Genomic DNA, 17,074 nt, shown 5'->3' on the forward strand with positions numbered 1-17,074 from the left:
TATTCTACAGATTTCTCTCTTTTGGATTATTTTTGACCATCTTCCAATTACGCGATTCCCTTGGAATGTACTTGTGCGAATGGAAATTTAACAGACTTTCTTGGATTTGCGTTTTTGGATTTTACCGACCTTGCATAATTTTCCTTCATCAGACTATCCATTCACGTGAAATCAATTTTTTGTTCACCCTATATCCTCTGCTTCACTTTGGTTATCAAGTAAGATCTTTGACTTACTTGTAATTTCATCACATACTTTTGCAAGCAAAATCCGATCCTGCATTTTGTTAAATCCTACCCTCTGATAAGAAGGAAAGTATTTCTTCGAAACTACGCGGATTAAGGACGGTCCACTTATATAGTGTTTCTTTTTCAAATTAAATATGTTTAACACTTTTTCAAATTGTTTTTTACATGTTTTTTTTAACTATTGCTCTTATATATATATATATATATATGTGTGTGTGTGTGTGTGTATGTGTTAGTAATCTGAGATATTGGAGAAAGAAATTGCTTCCAGTATCATGTGCTGATGAGTATTTTTTCCTGTGTATGTGATTCTTCTTAACAGTTGTCAAAATATATCCTGCAATACATTTACGCAGAAAGAAAACAATTTTCTAAGCAGAAAAATAAAATTAAAAATGGATTAGATTTCGTAAGCAATTCCCCTAGGTGACAAAACAAGAAAGAGTATGCATACACGTTGAACGATTGATGTACCTGATGTGTCGTTACTCATGTAGAAAAATTGAACTGAAAAAAAAAATGGAATACACAAATCCCAGAGGGTAGGTTGAACATGTTGCGCAATCAACGTGCGTTTTACACTTCTTATAGAAAATAGATGAACTTACCACAAAAATAAAATCATTATCACATTACGTTAACCTTATCATGGGTTGGTTATTATGTCCAATAAAACTTATTTTAGTGTATATTAATTGCAATATTATTAATTTTCAAATAAAAATATGCATGTTGTAATTTCACTATCATGTACACATATGCGTGCCTCATGTGTCCTTATACATTTCCCATTTGTTTTTGTTTTATTTTCAAATAAAAAATTCGAGAAAGACTTATTATGTACTAATATAATCTAATCGCTTTTTAATTGAAGGTTTATATATTTTACACCGTATATGACATATATCTGAGTAAGTAAGAATAAAATAAAATATTAGCTTGTCCGGCCAACTGCCGTATAATTTTAGTTAATAGACTAATATATTACAAAGAAGTGGCTAAAACGATAGTTTAATTAGGATATACCACTATCGTAATATAAGACAAATGCCTGAGGGAGTATCTATACACAGATGATGCTACAGAGTTTAAGCTTTGTACGACAGCTACATCTCTCTCTTGGTTCAAAATGTTGACATCCAGCAACAAGAAAGAGCAAGATAGCCAGCAACAGGTCAAACTGCAGACCAGCTTAATGCGGGTACTGGTCTCCGGCTTTGTTGTTTTTTTTTTAATCAGAGATCCGCTTCTCCCAGAGGGGCGTCCGTCACAACGCCCCAAGGTAGCCCTCTCCATCCACACACATGGAAATGAGCACATGCATACATACAGATGTATGCCAACATACATATGCATGTGCACACACATGCAAACATACACCCACAGTAGAACACAAATACGCATATGCATACACATGCATATACACACTTACACATAATACACATGAAGGAAAATTCCAAAAGTTTTATGCACATATATACTCATAGATACATACATGCATATATACATGCATACATACATATATATATACATACATACATATATACATGCATACATACATACATGTATGCATGCATACACATCATTTTTTATCTTTATTTTTACTTTTATTTTATTTTTATTGTTATTACTATTATTATAATTATCATTATTATTACCATTCTCATTATTATAATTACCCTATTATTAATGGTATTATTGCAACTTTTATAATGTCTCCTTATTCTTCCACCTATCAAACTATATGTATCTTAACCCTTTTGCATCAAGTTAACGCACTCATAGACATTGCCATCCTATCCTGCGACCGTCCCCCTATAGTTATACTCCCTATGTCATAACAGAAGAAACTTAAACATATTGCCGCACATTAACTAATCAATATAACAACCTTGAATAACCCTTCCCCAAATTATAAGCGATTTTATAGCTGCGATTTGCCGTTTAGGTTGCACAAAAACTACCACTCCATAGATAATAGACACCTCACAGACCGTTAAAATAAATTACCACGCAAGAAAAATACACCCACAATTTAAACCTAAAACATATACCCCTTAAACTCAACAGTAGACCATATACAATCTTATATATCATACTATATATAACAAGCTGCTCCTTTATTTATTTAGAATTCAATAAAGTTTCTCCAACATTCTTTAATCAATCTTAATGTTTTTCGTTCCTAATGAACCCTACGCTAGACGCCGCATCTTCCCCTTGCTACCTAGCGTCTCCTCTATTCTTCTGATGAGAAACATTAGGCTTCGAAATGCTCTGGCATAAAGAGTCTCTTCTATCCCCCGAATTTTGCTTGTATTCCATTATTTGATAAAGGATCAATTCTATATCTACTTTATTTTATTTTTCTTACTTTGAAGATTGTAATGCTGGGTATAGGGGCAGCCAAACCAGCTGCCAACATAGACTATACCAGTATATATAGTTTTGTGACTTCATTTAATACTCTTGTCGTCCTACTGTATAAGCTCCAATAATAATCGTTGAACTTGTAATTATCCAGATATGTCTCCTCTTGTAGAATTGAACTCTGTTTTTTACTCTTACACATTAGGCTATATATATATATATATATATATATATATATATATATATGTGTGTGTGTGTGTGTGTATATATATGGCATCTAAGCTTACGCCTCTGTCCCATCGACGAAACGTTGCATCCCTCTGCTTGTTCTACAAGAATTTTAATGGTGAGTGCTCTGACGAACTGCAAAACCTTGTGCCCCCACGTCGCAGACACCCTCGACAAACCCGACAGGCAGCTAAATCCCAGCACCACACAGTAGAGATCCCTAGATGCAAAAGATCCTTCTACTCCAGTAATTTCTTCCCTAGAACCGCTAGACTCTGGAATTCCATTCCAGGACCATGCTTCCCTAACTGTACTGACATGCAGAAGTTAAAGTGCAACGTGAACCGACATCTTGCTGCCCAAAACCCTACATAGTGTCCCTATCGTTGCTGACCCTGATAGTAGCCCCCTACACCTGAGTGGCAATGTGCCTTGTTTGGGGTGAAAATGTAATAAATATATATATATATATATATATATATATATATATATGTATATGTATATATATATAAATATGTATATATATATATATATGTAGGTATATATAAATATATAGGTATATATATATATATATATGCATATATAAATATGTATGTATATATGTATATATTAACCGTAGTTATCGCTTGAAAAATAACAACAATAACAAAATCTAAATTTATAAGCGATAAAAATAAACAGTATAATCAATCTAGGGATTATGGCCTAACGGTTAAGGCACCAGACTGTGGTAAACATGGTCTGAGGTTCGATCCCTAGAAACAGTAAAACTACGCTGATGAGAGGTAAAAACCTTGAAACACGCGTGTACGTAGATTATTGTTTTAAAAATAATAAAATAAATAAAAATGTTATATACGGGCGACTTTCTAAGCAAATAAAAAAATGAGCTCAGAGGCAGCGCCAATATTAACCATAGATATCGCTTGAAAAATAACAACATTAACAAAATCTATGTATATATGTATGTATATATAAATATGTATGTATATATGTCTATATATATGTATGTATGAATATATATATATGTGTGTATGTATATATATATATGCATGTATATATATATGCATGTATATATATGTATTTATATATATATATATATATGTATGTATATATATGCATGTATATATATGTATTTATATATATATATATGTATGTATATATATGTATATATATATATGTATGTATATATATGTATGTATATATATGTATGTATATATGTATGCATATATATGTATGCATATTTATGTATGTATATATATGTATGTATATACATGTATGTATATATATGTATGCATATATATGTATGCATATATATGTATGTATATATATGTATGCATATATATGTATGTATATATATGTATGCATATATATGTATGTATATATATGTATGTATATATATGTATGTATATATATGTGTATGTATATATATGTATATATATATATGTATGCATATATATATGTATATATATATATATATATGTATTTATATATCTTTGTATATATGTATATATGTATATGTATGCATATATACATATATATGTATGTATATATACATATATATGTATGTATATATACATATATATGTATGTATATATTCATATATATGTATGTATATGTATGTATATATATATGTATATATATGTATGTATATATATATATGTATGTATATATATATATATATATATATGTATGCATATGTATGTATATATATGTATGTTTGTATGCATGTATATATATATGTATGTATGTATATATATATATATATGTATGATGAAACTAATGGAAATAGTATTGCGATAAAATAAAGACATAAAAAAGAAACACACCGTAGTATGTGTTCATCAACGTTTCGTCTCTATCTTCATCCAGAGGAAGTCTCGAAATAAAGACGAAACGTTCATGAACACATAATGCGGTTTGTTCCATTTTTATCTCTCTCTCTCTCTCTCTCTCTCTCTCTCTCTCTGTATATATATATATATATATATGATAAAAAGCTATAGCAAACATCTAAATGAATAATTTAACCACAGTTCCTGATTTCAAAAAAAGAAAAATTAAAAGATTCATCCGCCTTACTTTTAATGCTAGGTTTATTTATGGTGTGTTTTAAATTCAATAAAAACCTTCTTAATTTGCTGATGAGGAGACCTTGCTTACCAAAAAACTATATATAATTATTCTACATAACTTGATGTATACCACAATAAAAAAAATTGTTTTCCGAAACGATCGTACAGATAATTGATTTTGTTATTGTTCCTTCTTATGAAACTTATTTTTAATTTAATTAAAATTTGATTTTTAAATTTTAAATTATAAATCACATTACTTAATATATATATAAATATATATATATATATATATATATATTTATATATATATATTTATATTTATATATATATATATATATATATATATATATACTATAACAAGACGGATTTTATTTAGAATTTCACGTTGGAAAATAGTTGATCTTACATGCTAGAGTTATAACGTCGAACATCGCTTACATACGCTTTGGAATGTAAATAGAATCGGCATCAATGACTTGTTGTTGTACATATAAATGGATTCGCAATCTGCTGGTTCCATAGTATATAGCATCTGCATAGTAAGAATAATTAAACTCTCGGAATTAAAGTGATGATTGTTTAGTTTTTAATGATAAAGATTGAGAACATAACCTAATTTGTTAAGAGAAATTTTTTATCGGCTTAAGTATATTACCTTTTAGAAAATAAAATAATTTTTCGCATAAAATTGATAGAATTAGTTGGGAAGATAATTTTCTTTAGAATCCCGCTAATCTTGCTTTCAGCTATATTCCAAGTCTAGCTGAAATTTGCTAAATACGGTTGGTAATAGTGGAAGCACTGTTTGCTTGTGATGAAAAACATTCCTCCAAAAAGCATTCCTTTAAACGGTGCCCATTATGTATCGAAATTGATTCTAATGAGCAAAAAGTAGAATTTAATATGAGTGTCATATTGAGAAAAAATCGAACATGTTATTGAGCAATGTGCGGAAACGTGCGCAAGAGAAACAACAAATGATATGACAACTCGGCAAACAACATTTAGATATTTCCTTGTTTTGGCATCGGTAACTCTACGGGGAGCCACAGAAATTCTGAAGCAGTTTTTCTCACTCTCAACATGACAAGTGTTTTGCATTGCGTGACGGATGAGAAATGGCGTGTCGGAGTTATTGATCGCTTCCCGTCTTACTCAGTTTGATTGTATGAACTTTAAATAATTCAGTTATTTGTATTTTTTTCTTTTACGAATAAACAACTTCATCTCGAAAAAAGTTATTTTAAAATCCTTGGTCTTCGTCGACTTTCAGACGACACAATTTTTATTCGAAACTTAAACTTTAAATAAATTACATTTGTTATTGGATTTCTATAATAGGTATAAATATTCCATCATATGCAAATATGACAAGAGATATTATGTAGAAAGAAGACGCCAGCCAAAGCTTAATTTAGAGAAGTTCGAAAAATGTTATGGTTGTAAGAGAAACAGTTATATTTTATGTATGATACTATATGAAAAATACATTTCCTATGAAAAAATATAAACATCAAATAATATGAAACTAGTGGAAATTCTACAGCGGACTCTTTTATATGTAAGATATTGATGTTGGCATTATCTGGATGTTCGGCGTTATTGCAGATACACTGATATTATTGTAGCTCTTTTGTTAAAATTGCAAATGTATTTCATCTAAGCTATCAGGGACGCCCAGAGAAGCCAGGTCGTAAAATTCACTTAATTATGATAGTTTTATTCATGCAGATTTCGAATATGATCTTATAAAGTGAATTGCCAATCGATTTTATATATTCTAAAATCGTTGCAGGTCAAGTATCCAAGGACGCCATTGGATACTTTACCTTTCACCATACTATCGATTTACGTAAAGTCACCTTTATCTCCACCCTATTCCCTATGCTTCACTTTTTGTTATCAAGTAAGATATTTGACTTACTTGTAGTTTCATCAAATACTTTTGCATGCAAAATCCGATCCCGCATTTTGCTAAGTCCTACCCTCTGATGAGAAGGAAAGTATTTCTTCGAAGCTCCGCGGATTAAGGACTATCCACTTATTAAGTGTTTCCTTTTCAGATTAAATATGTGTTTAACTCTATTTTAAAGTGTTTTTAACATGGTTTATTAACTATTTGCTCTTATTATAAGCTCTATCTCTTATTTGGTTTCATCAAGCTTTTACATCTGGTTTAGATTATTTTATAAATATTAATTCATTAATATTTATAATATACTTTAGTTTTACCATCGTGGATCATTTTGGTAAATTTAATTGTAATTTTATATATGTATATATATACATATATATATATATATATATATATATATATATATATATATACTAGATGGAAGAAGAGAAATGAATAGACATAAATTATAGAATAAAACACACACACAAATAAAAAGAATCAAATATATTTTAACCCAATGAAACAAAAAGAGATGTGCGACAAAGGAAATAATATAGAGGGTCGCAGAGAATTGAAGAAATAAACGAACAAACTAAAACAGTAAAGTAGAAGAAAAACAAAGTAAGAAAAGAAACACACACATAGTTAATATAAGAAAAATGTAAGAAAACACGAGAAACACACATATAAACACAAGATTTCGAAAATTATTATCAAATAAGTTTTATTAAAAAAATATTAAACTTGAAATCGTCCGATCATTAATCCGTAATGAGTTCGTCTTTAAAAATCATTGAAAACTTCAAAACCAACGTTTAAAATATAGCAGACTTTTCCAAACACAAACTTACCTCAATCAGGGTAACGGCGGGTGACCCTGCGTGTTAATTCCCGAAAGCAATTACTTTTGCATGTCGCCGGACTATTTAATTGACAAGGCCCCAAAAACATCTGACCTGCGTGCACGCCGCTGGTGCGCGCACCTAATTCCTTTTTTATTAGTTACCGTTGCCCTTTTTTTAGTTTCGTTTCCAAGAACACCCATTATGGCTTGTATTGCTCACGTTTTTAAATACATAATCCTAACAAATTATTTTATTTCTTATTTTTTTCTGTTGTTAAATTCATTTGTCACCAAACATCAAGTCAAACGCCTATCAGTACCGGCGTTTTTTTGTTTTTGTTTTTTTTTTTTTGTCTTTCTCTTAATAATCGGCTTATTGGCATATTTCTTTTGATCCTCAATTAGCTGCCTTTTCGCTTCAGTGTACTTTTATAAATTATCTAATCGACAGTCTATTCATATGCGATATAAGACACAATTACCTTTGGTATCGGTGATTTCCAATCCAAACTATGTGCTGAGCACCTCTACGCTTGAACATAACTCAAGCGACGTAGTTGATTACAATACAATCTTTCACAATGAGAGCCATATCCTTAACCTAATGCATCATAAAAACAAAACGAGAACGACGTCCGTACCAGCGGTTTCTATTATTCTAAAGATCAGCTCTAATTTTCTACTCTCTGCGTTTTTTTATAGAAATCTCCCTCCTGCACGTTTTATTTCTACTGGTAAAATACTTCTGTTGATCAGTTCAAATCTTTCAAATTCCTTTCAACATATTTCCAAATTAAATTTCGCAGAGTAATAGTTACTCTTTTTAACATATTGTTAACAACGTTTTTGTATATAGGAGTCCCCATTTATCAAGGCTTACAGGCAAATCGAGAATAAGTTTTAAGGAATTCAACAGGTGTGCAGTTCTAAGAAACAAGCTTTGTTCATGGAATCTACGTTTAAGTTTAGGCACAGATAAAGAGTATGGCAAATTATTGATAGTGTTTTCAGGTAGATGAGTGCGTCTCACAAAGTTTGTCGCGGGGAGCCATGGATTGAAGATTAGAACATGACTTGCCATGAAAATAATGCCAAAGTAGATACAGGCTCGCAACGTCTATTTTGTGATAATTACGTTGCAGGGAAGAGAAAAAAGACATCCCCTACTAGACTACGAATCGATTTTGAACGCTGATAAGGCACGATAATGTATTTCTAACAGTATCTGCCCAGATGTGACAACCGTTCTTCGTCCTTGGACGTACCTGGCTCTTATAACTGTAGAGAATTGCATCAGCAGGTATCTGTAGAAGGACCCGGCCACTTCCCCAACAGTATTGGCAACGACTTTGATAAACGTGTTCCGTTTCAGATCAGGAGTAAAGGTGAATGTCAGAAGCTTGTCATAATACTTAGCATTCGCAACAGAAGAGCCATTCATTTATATTGATGCACGATGATCATCAGAGCGTTGGTGATGTAAAGATAGAAGCTTGGTTTAAGATGCATCCAAACCAATCAGTCACTGCTTTACCCATTGTACCACGTGCTCAATATCCGAGGAGATAGAATCAGAGAGAATGTGGTCATTTACAGATTTTCATGTGCTTCTACAGACGATAGTGACGCAATTCTCTGCAGTTTCATTTGATATGACTTAAAATACCTGCACTTCTTGCCATGCAATTCTCACAAGTATCAATTAAAATGCTTTCAATTAAATTTTCAGAAGTAAAAGATTGAAACAGTTCAATTATTTTCAATTCATTTCATAGAAGTATCAGATTAAATGCATTCAAATTCTTCTCAGCTCTGTTTTAATTAAGTTTTTTCAAAAGAACACAAGCGCGCAATTTATTTCTTAAAGTATCAGTTTACATGCTTTAAAACACATTACAACATGTTTTCAATTTAATTTTCAGCGTATCTGGTTATGCATCACTTCTGCTTTCCTTTCCGGAAAGAAGTGTTTATTCGTCAGTTTTAACGCCTTCTTATTTATCGTGAAGAACGGAGTAGCATCAGAAGTCATTTACAATATATTTTATACGCATTTCAATCTTATTTACTATTACCTTTTTTTTCTCTAGAGGATTCAGTTTGCTCACCTTCAAAGGAGCCATGGGGCATAATATCATCCCATTTTCTAATTCACATATTAATCTTTAGCCACAGTCAACATATTGACTCCGGGCAAGACTGATCACTGTTCAAACGTATCGATCCCGGGTCGTAAGGCTTTCTCTCCCAGTTTCTCTCTGTTTTCGACAAAGTACGCAGATTGGTTTTACTGACCCGTGTCACTCGAGACGTTTTAGCCTGTTGGTGCCCTTCCACAACATTCTCTGGAGTCAAGTCCTAATTTGCAGTCACTTGCATTTTCAGCGGATTACCCTTTCGCAACGTCTGTCCTAGTGTTTTGTCTTCGAAGGCTTCTCTCACCGACTTTACCTTACCTGCTCGCTCCTCGAATTTAGAGCGTTCCTAATCACATCTACAGCGATTCCTTCACGAGATTTCTCACTCAGTAGTGAATATTGCAGCTGCCCTCAGAAAAATCGAGAGTTCACCTTCAGTTTCCGCTCGATAACCCCCCCACACAAAATCTGCCTTTCACTGACTTCGTGTAACCATCCATCCAGTTCCCTCGAACCACTGTCGACAATCTCCATTTCCATCTGAGCACTCACTCTTAACTGATTCAGTTATAAATTATCAACAACATTACGTCCAACAGATTCAACTACCTTTAATTTTTTACCTTCTTTTTTTACATAGGCATCACCATTTATCAAGGCCAAGAGGCCACTTGGGGATAAGTGTTAAAAAGTGTACAGTAGAAATTGGACTATAGAGTAATCGTTAGTAATGGAAATTCGGTAAATGTGTTAGCGTATATCGAACGGTTAATAAAAAACTTGTGTACTTTAGACTTCATGACAACGATATTGTAAATTAGGGAAATGGAAGATAATTCCACAGGCGTACAGTTGTAAGAAAGAAGCTTCGTTCATGGAATCTGCGTTTACGTTTAGGAACAGATAAAAGGTGGGGGAAATTATTGATAGTGTTTTCTGCTAGACGGGTGTTTCTTGTGAAAGTCTGTTGAGGGGGCTTAGATTTGAGCTCAGCCGAGCACTTACCATGAAAATAACGACAAAGGAGAGACAAACTCGCAATATCTCTTCTATGAGAAAAAGGTTGCAGGAAAGAGGCTCATACGAGGCTACGAAGTCTATTTTGAACTCTATCAAGGCATGATAAGTAATTTCTAGCAAATAATGCATTTGATAATATATTTCTAACAACTTCTGCCTAGATGTGGCAACAGTACTCCATCCTTGGACGTACCTGGCTCTTAAATAGATAGAGAATTGTATCAGCAGTGAGATATCCTAGAAGGAGTCCATTATTATTCCAGTGGCCTAGGCAACGGATTTAATGTATGCATTCCATTTAATATCAGAATAAAGGTCAAGCCCAAAAGCTTGCAAAAACATGAGGACTCCCCAAAACGAGAGACATTCATTTCAACTGTTTCCAGATAGGGGATCAGAGTGTTGATGATGTAAAGATAAAAAAAACTAGGTTTTACTTGCATTAAAAGTAAAACAACCGCCCCCTTTCCCTATCGCACCACTTGCTCAAGATCATAGAAGAGAGAATCAGAGAGAACTTGGTAGTTTACGGTCTTAGATGAGCTACCATAGATAGTAGTGTCATCAGCATAAATGTCTACGCATGAGAGACGATGTGATTTCTAAGATCATTTATGTAGATCAGGAAGAGATTTGAACCCATGATGGACCCCTGAGGGACTCTAGCATTAACACTGAGAGCTTCTGATTTCTGCCCATCAACCACTACTCTTATGAACCTATCAGAGAGAAATGACTTAATAACTGAGAAGACATTTCCAGCTATACCGTAGCTGGAGATCTTGTGAAGTAAATCTTTATGCCATACTCTATCAAAGGCCTTTGATATATCAAAAGCAATTGACATAGAAAGATAATCTCTGTCGAGAGATTCGCCAATCCTATGGGATATAACTGTAAGCACATCTGCTGAAGATATAGCAGAACGGAAACCATATTGCGTATCACTAAGAAGATTAGTTTTGCTGATATGGTTGATTATTTTTCTATTTAACACAGATTCCTAAAACTTACACGTGACGCACAGGACACTTATTGCCCTCTACTGTGATGGAGATGAGCGATCGCCTGGATTCTTTAAAACAAGGCATACTGATGAGATTTTCCATGGTGACGGAAGCAATTCTGAAGACAACGTTTAAACAGTTTTGTAAGGATGGACGCTAGTTCAGGTTTAAGTCTTTTGAGTACTATAATCGGAATACTATCAGGGCCGGTTGCTTTACTGAAATCAAGGCTTTTGATCTTGGTCTCAAAGGGGGGGATTAGCTGCAAAGTTATTGGCAAAGAGTTCGGCTTTGTCTGAGGCTGACGAGATGACGTCAGATCCAATTATGAGGGTTGGGATAGAACACACGCTTCTGTTCAGGATGTTGATTGTTATTTACACAAACTGGTGGGAACCAAGCTTTTGCTCAGCTACTTTGGACTAAACATACTGAGCATACTACACTCTTTAATATCTGAAACATACACGTTAAAAAGATTTCTAACTAAAATGTATTTTCAACATAAACTGTTTCTTCGCGTTTTTGCTTCTAGGAAAAATGTAAACAGTTTTTTTTTGTAAAGTTTAGTTGTTGCAAAATAAATAGCATTTAAAACTACTTTAAAGAAACAAACTAAAAGGCAGGTAGATGGAAAAGTTACTTTATTTTTATGGTAAGATTTATTTATTGTATATTTGGTTTTTACCCTTGGCCGCGTGTTAGCTTCACTGCTAAATTTTCGAATACTTTTAATAAATAAAAATAAACAGTTTCTGCATATTATATATTTCCGTCTGCTACCAACTTAAATCGCAACGCTAAAAGTGTTCGTATTAAAAAAAATAATAGCACAATATTTTATGGACAAGAACACGTTATGTGCAGATTTTAATAATAATTTAAAAAAAATATATAAGAAAACCTCCTTTTTTTTCAATAACAATGTCATCATATCTATACAAGCGCACACTCTAAGAAAACAACGAATTTCACGACACGGAGCCGCGTCAAGCGACAATTCCTCAAGAGGCTTTCATCAGCTGTCTAAAGCGTCTAATCAGCGCATGCGTACAAGAGAATTTCATTAAGAAAGTGTTACTGTGAATTTCACAGCTCCAAGCAAGTTTTATTTTTGTTATTATATGAATTTGGAGATACCGACATTAAAGTTAATGATTTTATAATGTACACAAAGAAAAATTAAAATAATAATAATAATAATAATAATAATAATAATAATAATAATAAACAAAAGTATTATTTTTAATTTTATCATTAATATTGTGTAGAAATAACTTGGGGGTGCTGCAGTCCCACGGCTCCATGCACGAGCCGCCACTGCATTTTAGGATTGTATAGACTATTATTAAGCTTTGCAGGCGTCCTAGACTTATATCCTGGTTGAAATGTCACAGGTATAACGACGCGAAGACCCGGTACCCCAGTCAAAAAAAGGGCACGGACTGCAAATATTGCACGATTTAGACCGTAGTGTTCACATGTACATAAGAATAGTTGAAGGTGGTGTCGATTCGAACAGGCACAAAGGTCCAAAAGCATGGTCAAGATCGCTTCTACCGTGTTAGAGTTAGAGTAAGTATCATGTAGTTCTTGCCTCAATAGTGACTATCAGGTAAGGGGCGAACACAAGGAGTAACAAAAAAAAACTCAAAAAGCCAAAATTATTATATCAAAGTCTTCATTGAAAGCGTGTGTTGCAGGCCGGATGCACAGCGTAGGTGGGCTATTCTCTCCTGTTGCTTGCTTCCCGATAAGTCAGATCAGTTTAATTTGATATTATTAATCTGCGAGTAAATCTCAGTTCTGTAAACGACAACTAACTAATTCCAGACACGAGATTGGGTTTCGTGAGTATATATTAATTTTTAAAATCAATGAGGATTACAATAAATGCTATTTAATTACAAATTTAAAAAAAAAGAAACAGAAAACAGTAAAATATCTGCAATGACCTTTCTACCACAAGCAGTCTGCGTAAATACTAGCTCAAACTGTTATTTTTCTGCGTTCGGCTGACTGAAAATCGCTCTGTGACTCCTTTCATTGGAGGAGAGTGGGTAAGGTTTAGCGAGTGTAAGATTCTTATGCAGCAATCCCTCTTCATTACATGATACTATGGTTTGCCTGGATTGGATAATTGGCCAAAGCACGCGTGTATATTAATTAGATTTTTCCCCAAATTAAATGTGTAAATAAAGTATTTTAAATATTGCATATCGAAGCTAAATTACACAAGAACTGGAGAACAATTATAATTGTTTCTGTTGATTTTATATGTTGTGTCTTACAAACTACGATAAAACACTCAGTTCTTCACCGCATACAGGGACACTCATAGCAGAATGTCAAGATCAGTATGTTCATCAAATTAATGAAGACTATAATGTTATTAATTATGTGTTTCTAATAATCGTGATATGTTAACATAAGAAAATGATAAAACTCTGAGGAAACACAATTAACATCAGATGAAACCTTAGTTCCTAAGTTTAGAATGTTCTAATTTATAAAACTCCCCTGCTTTCTCTCTTTTCGTCTCTCTTTATGATTTTTTCTCTTTATTTTTCTCTCTCATTCTTTCTATATTTCTTTCTGGGTTTTTCTAACTCTGTTTCTTTCTCTCATTCATAACTATACTTCCGTTTTACTTTCCCATTTCTCTCTTCCTCTTCCCATTATCTGCATATCTCGTTTCCTCATTTTCTCTTACTTTCTCCCTATCTCTCTAATGAAAATATATATTGTATTTTGCTCTACGATTTAACGCAAAGTAACATTATGCAATAAAGATAGCAGAGCAGGAAAACATAACGTCATTCTTCTCAATATGTATAATGTATTTTGAACACAACCGAAACACACATTTTCCACTTTCAATATCCTACGTACATAATTCCTATATACACAGTTGGGCAGGAGCTGCTAGAAAGGACTTGTCCTGACTTGATAGAGTTCAAAATAGACTTCGTAGCCTCGTAGAAAATATCCTTTTCTCTTCCATGCAACCTCTATCTCAAAGAAGAGATGTTGCGAGTTTGTCTCTACTGTATCGTTATTTCAGTCTACGCCCCCCCCTCGGCAAACTTTCACAAGAAACACTCGACTAGCTGAAAACACTATCAATACTTCACCCCCACCTGTTATCTGTGCTTAAACCTAAACGTAGATTCCATGAACAACGCTTCTTTCTAACAACTGCACGTATGTGGAATTGTCTTCTGTTTGCCTGCTTTCCAACTGACTACAATATGGTTGTCTTCAAGTCTAACGTAAACAAGTTCCCGATGAGCCGTTCCACTTGTTAACAAATTTACAGAATTTCCATTACTAACGATTACTATATTGTCCAATTTCTGCTGTACACTTTTTTACCCTTATCGTCGAGTGGTTGCTTGGTCTTCATAAGTGGTGATGCCTATGTAAAAAAAAAATTCTGCAAACATGATTTTTTCGAATTAATATCTATTATTCATACTATTTTTTTTCGAAAATCATATTTTTCATCATAAGGAATTTAATATCAGGATATTTATATCAGAATCCCGAAGTCTTATCTTTTTCCCCAACAATAAAATACGTGTTGTGTTTCTTTTCCATTTTACTACGAATTGGATCTGTATTTATGCATTACAAACGTGCATGTATAAGATATAAATTCGTTATATATGGTAGATAAAGTATGCAGTATAGTCGATTCTTATGTCATGGATATATTTGAAAATATTTACAAGTATAAAAGCAAAACTCACAGATATATGCAATAATGTATATGCATAAAACAAAAGACAGAAAAACGTTCCCTTCGAATCGGAGTGTTATCCAAATTTAATTAAAAAATTTGTTTGGATTTGTTTATCTATATTGCTATGAGATAGAATAACAATGGCGATTGTAAATATCAACATATCCTAGTAATTGCTAATTAGCCAGGACTTGTGTTTAGCTTTTCTAAGGTTTTCTAGTTGTTAACAGATACGTTATTTTGGTCAGCTAATCCTAGGTGTAAATAGTATTTTTTTAACCTTAATAGTAGCAATAATTGTAATACTTATGAGTTCTAGACTAAAAAATAGATGTTTATATTTGAATGGGAATACTTGTTACTACCCGTTAACCAGCATTGTGTGGTGGAAGCACGCCCTAACCTCGTAAAAAGTGTAAGTACAGTTGTTGTTTGTATTGCCCAAACCCCAACTTCCTCATGTTAAAAACGGCTTTTGGAATATACACTTCCAACTTCCTTATTTGTGGACAATGTAAACGTGATCTTGGTTCTCGTGACTCTTTTGTCTTCCAATTTGTCGTCAGGTAAAATTTAAATCATGTGGTTACAGTGTAGCGACAATAAAAAAGCGTTTAATTAAATGCCGCTTGTTATGGATTTAGCTGAATAAGATATTAAAAATCACATTTTTTGTACTTATGCACTAATCTTACCGGGCTGGCGGGTGTTTTGTAACATATCTATACTTTCACCTAACAATTTAAGAAATAAAAAGTATCGTAAAACGTGAGTTTATGTGATCATTTTATTATATATATATATATATATATATATATATATATATATATATGTATATATATATATGTGTATATATATATTTCACCTGAGGATTTAATAATAAAAAGTCCTAACTTAAATTTAAATTGTAAAACTATTTTAAAAAATTGCACCGCAACATAAGTGCATGAACACCACATTATTTTAATAATATATATATAAATACCCTTTTGATAAATGTTACGACAATGATAGACACGGTGCTTATCGGAATGAATGGAAAGTTTTAATGTTTCTTATTAATATGTATTTAATTGCGTTCTATAGTTTAATAAAGTAATGACCAATGGCATAAATATAATCAATTATTATATGTCATCTGTTGTGGTCAACCTACGGTAGTTTTGTTTAGAGGGGTGAAATTGCGTTTCTTTGATTATATACAAGATTAGTTAAATGCGCATGAACATGGGTTCCGCAATACTTAACTAGTTTAAAGCTTTCGTGCCGTGCTGTGTAGAGAACCGTGCATCCAAATGTTGACTTATGAACATTCTAAAATTCGCCCCTTAGATTTCTTAGTAGATTATCAGGAACACTCCTGAACAAGTATTTATTTCGTTTAACAAAATTTAAGATTGATCTTATTTATCTATTCATTACATTCTCGCCTGAAGAAAAGCAATTACGTTCAAGTTTGGTGACAACACAATACCATAAATCTTTTGCTAATCGCGGGG

This window comes from Euprymna scolopes, chromosome 3, assembly GCF_053919585.1.
Source record: "Euprymna scolopes isolate OS-2025 chromosome 3, ASM5391958v1, whole genome shotgun sequence".
NCBI classification, from domain to species: domain Eukaryota; kingdom Metazoa; phylum Mollusca; class Cephalopoda; order Sepiida; family Sepiolidae; genus Euprymna; species Euprymna scolopes.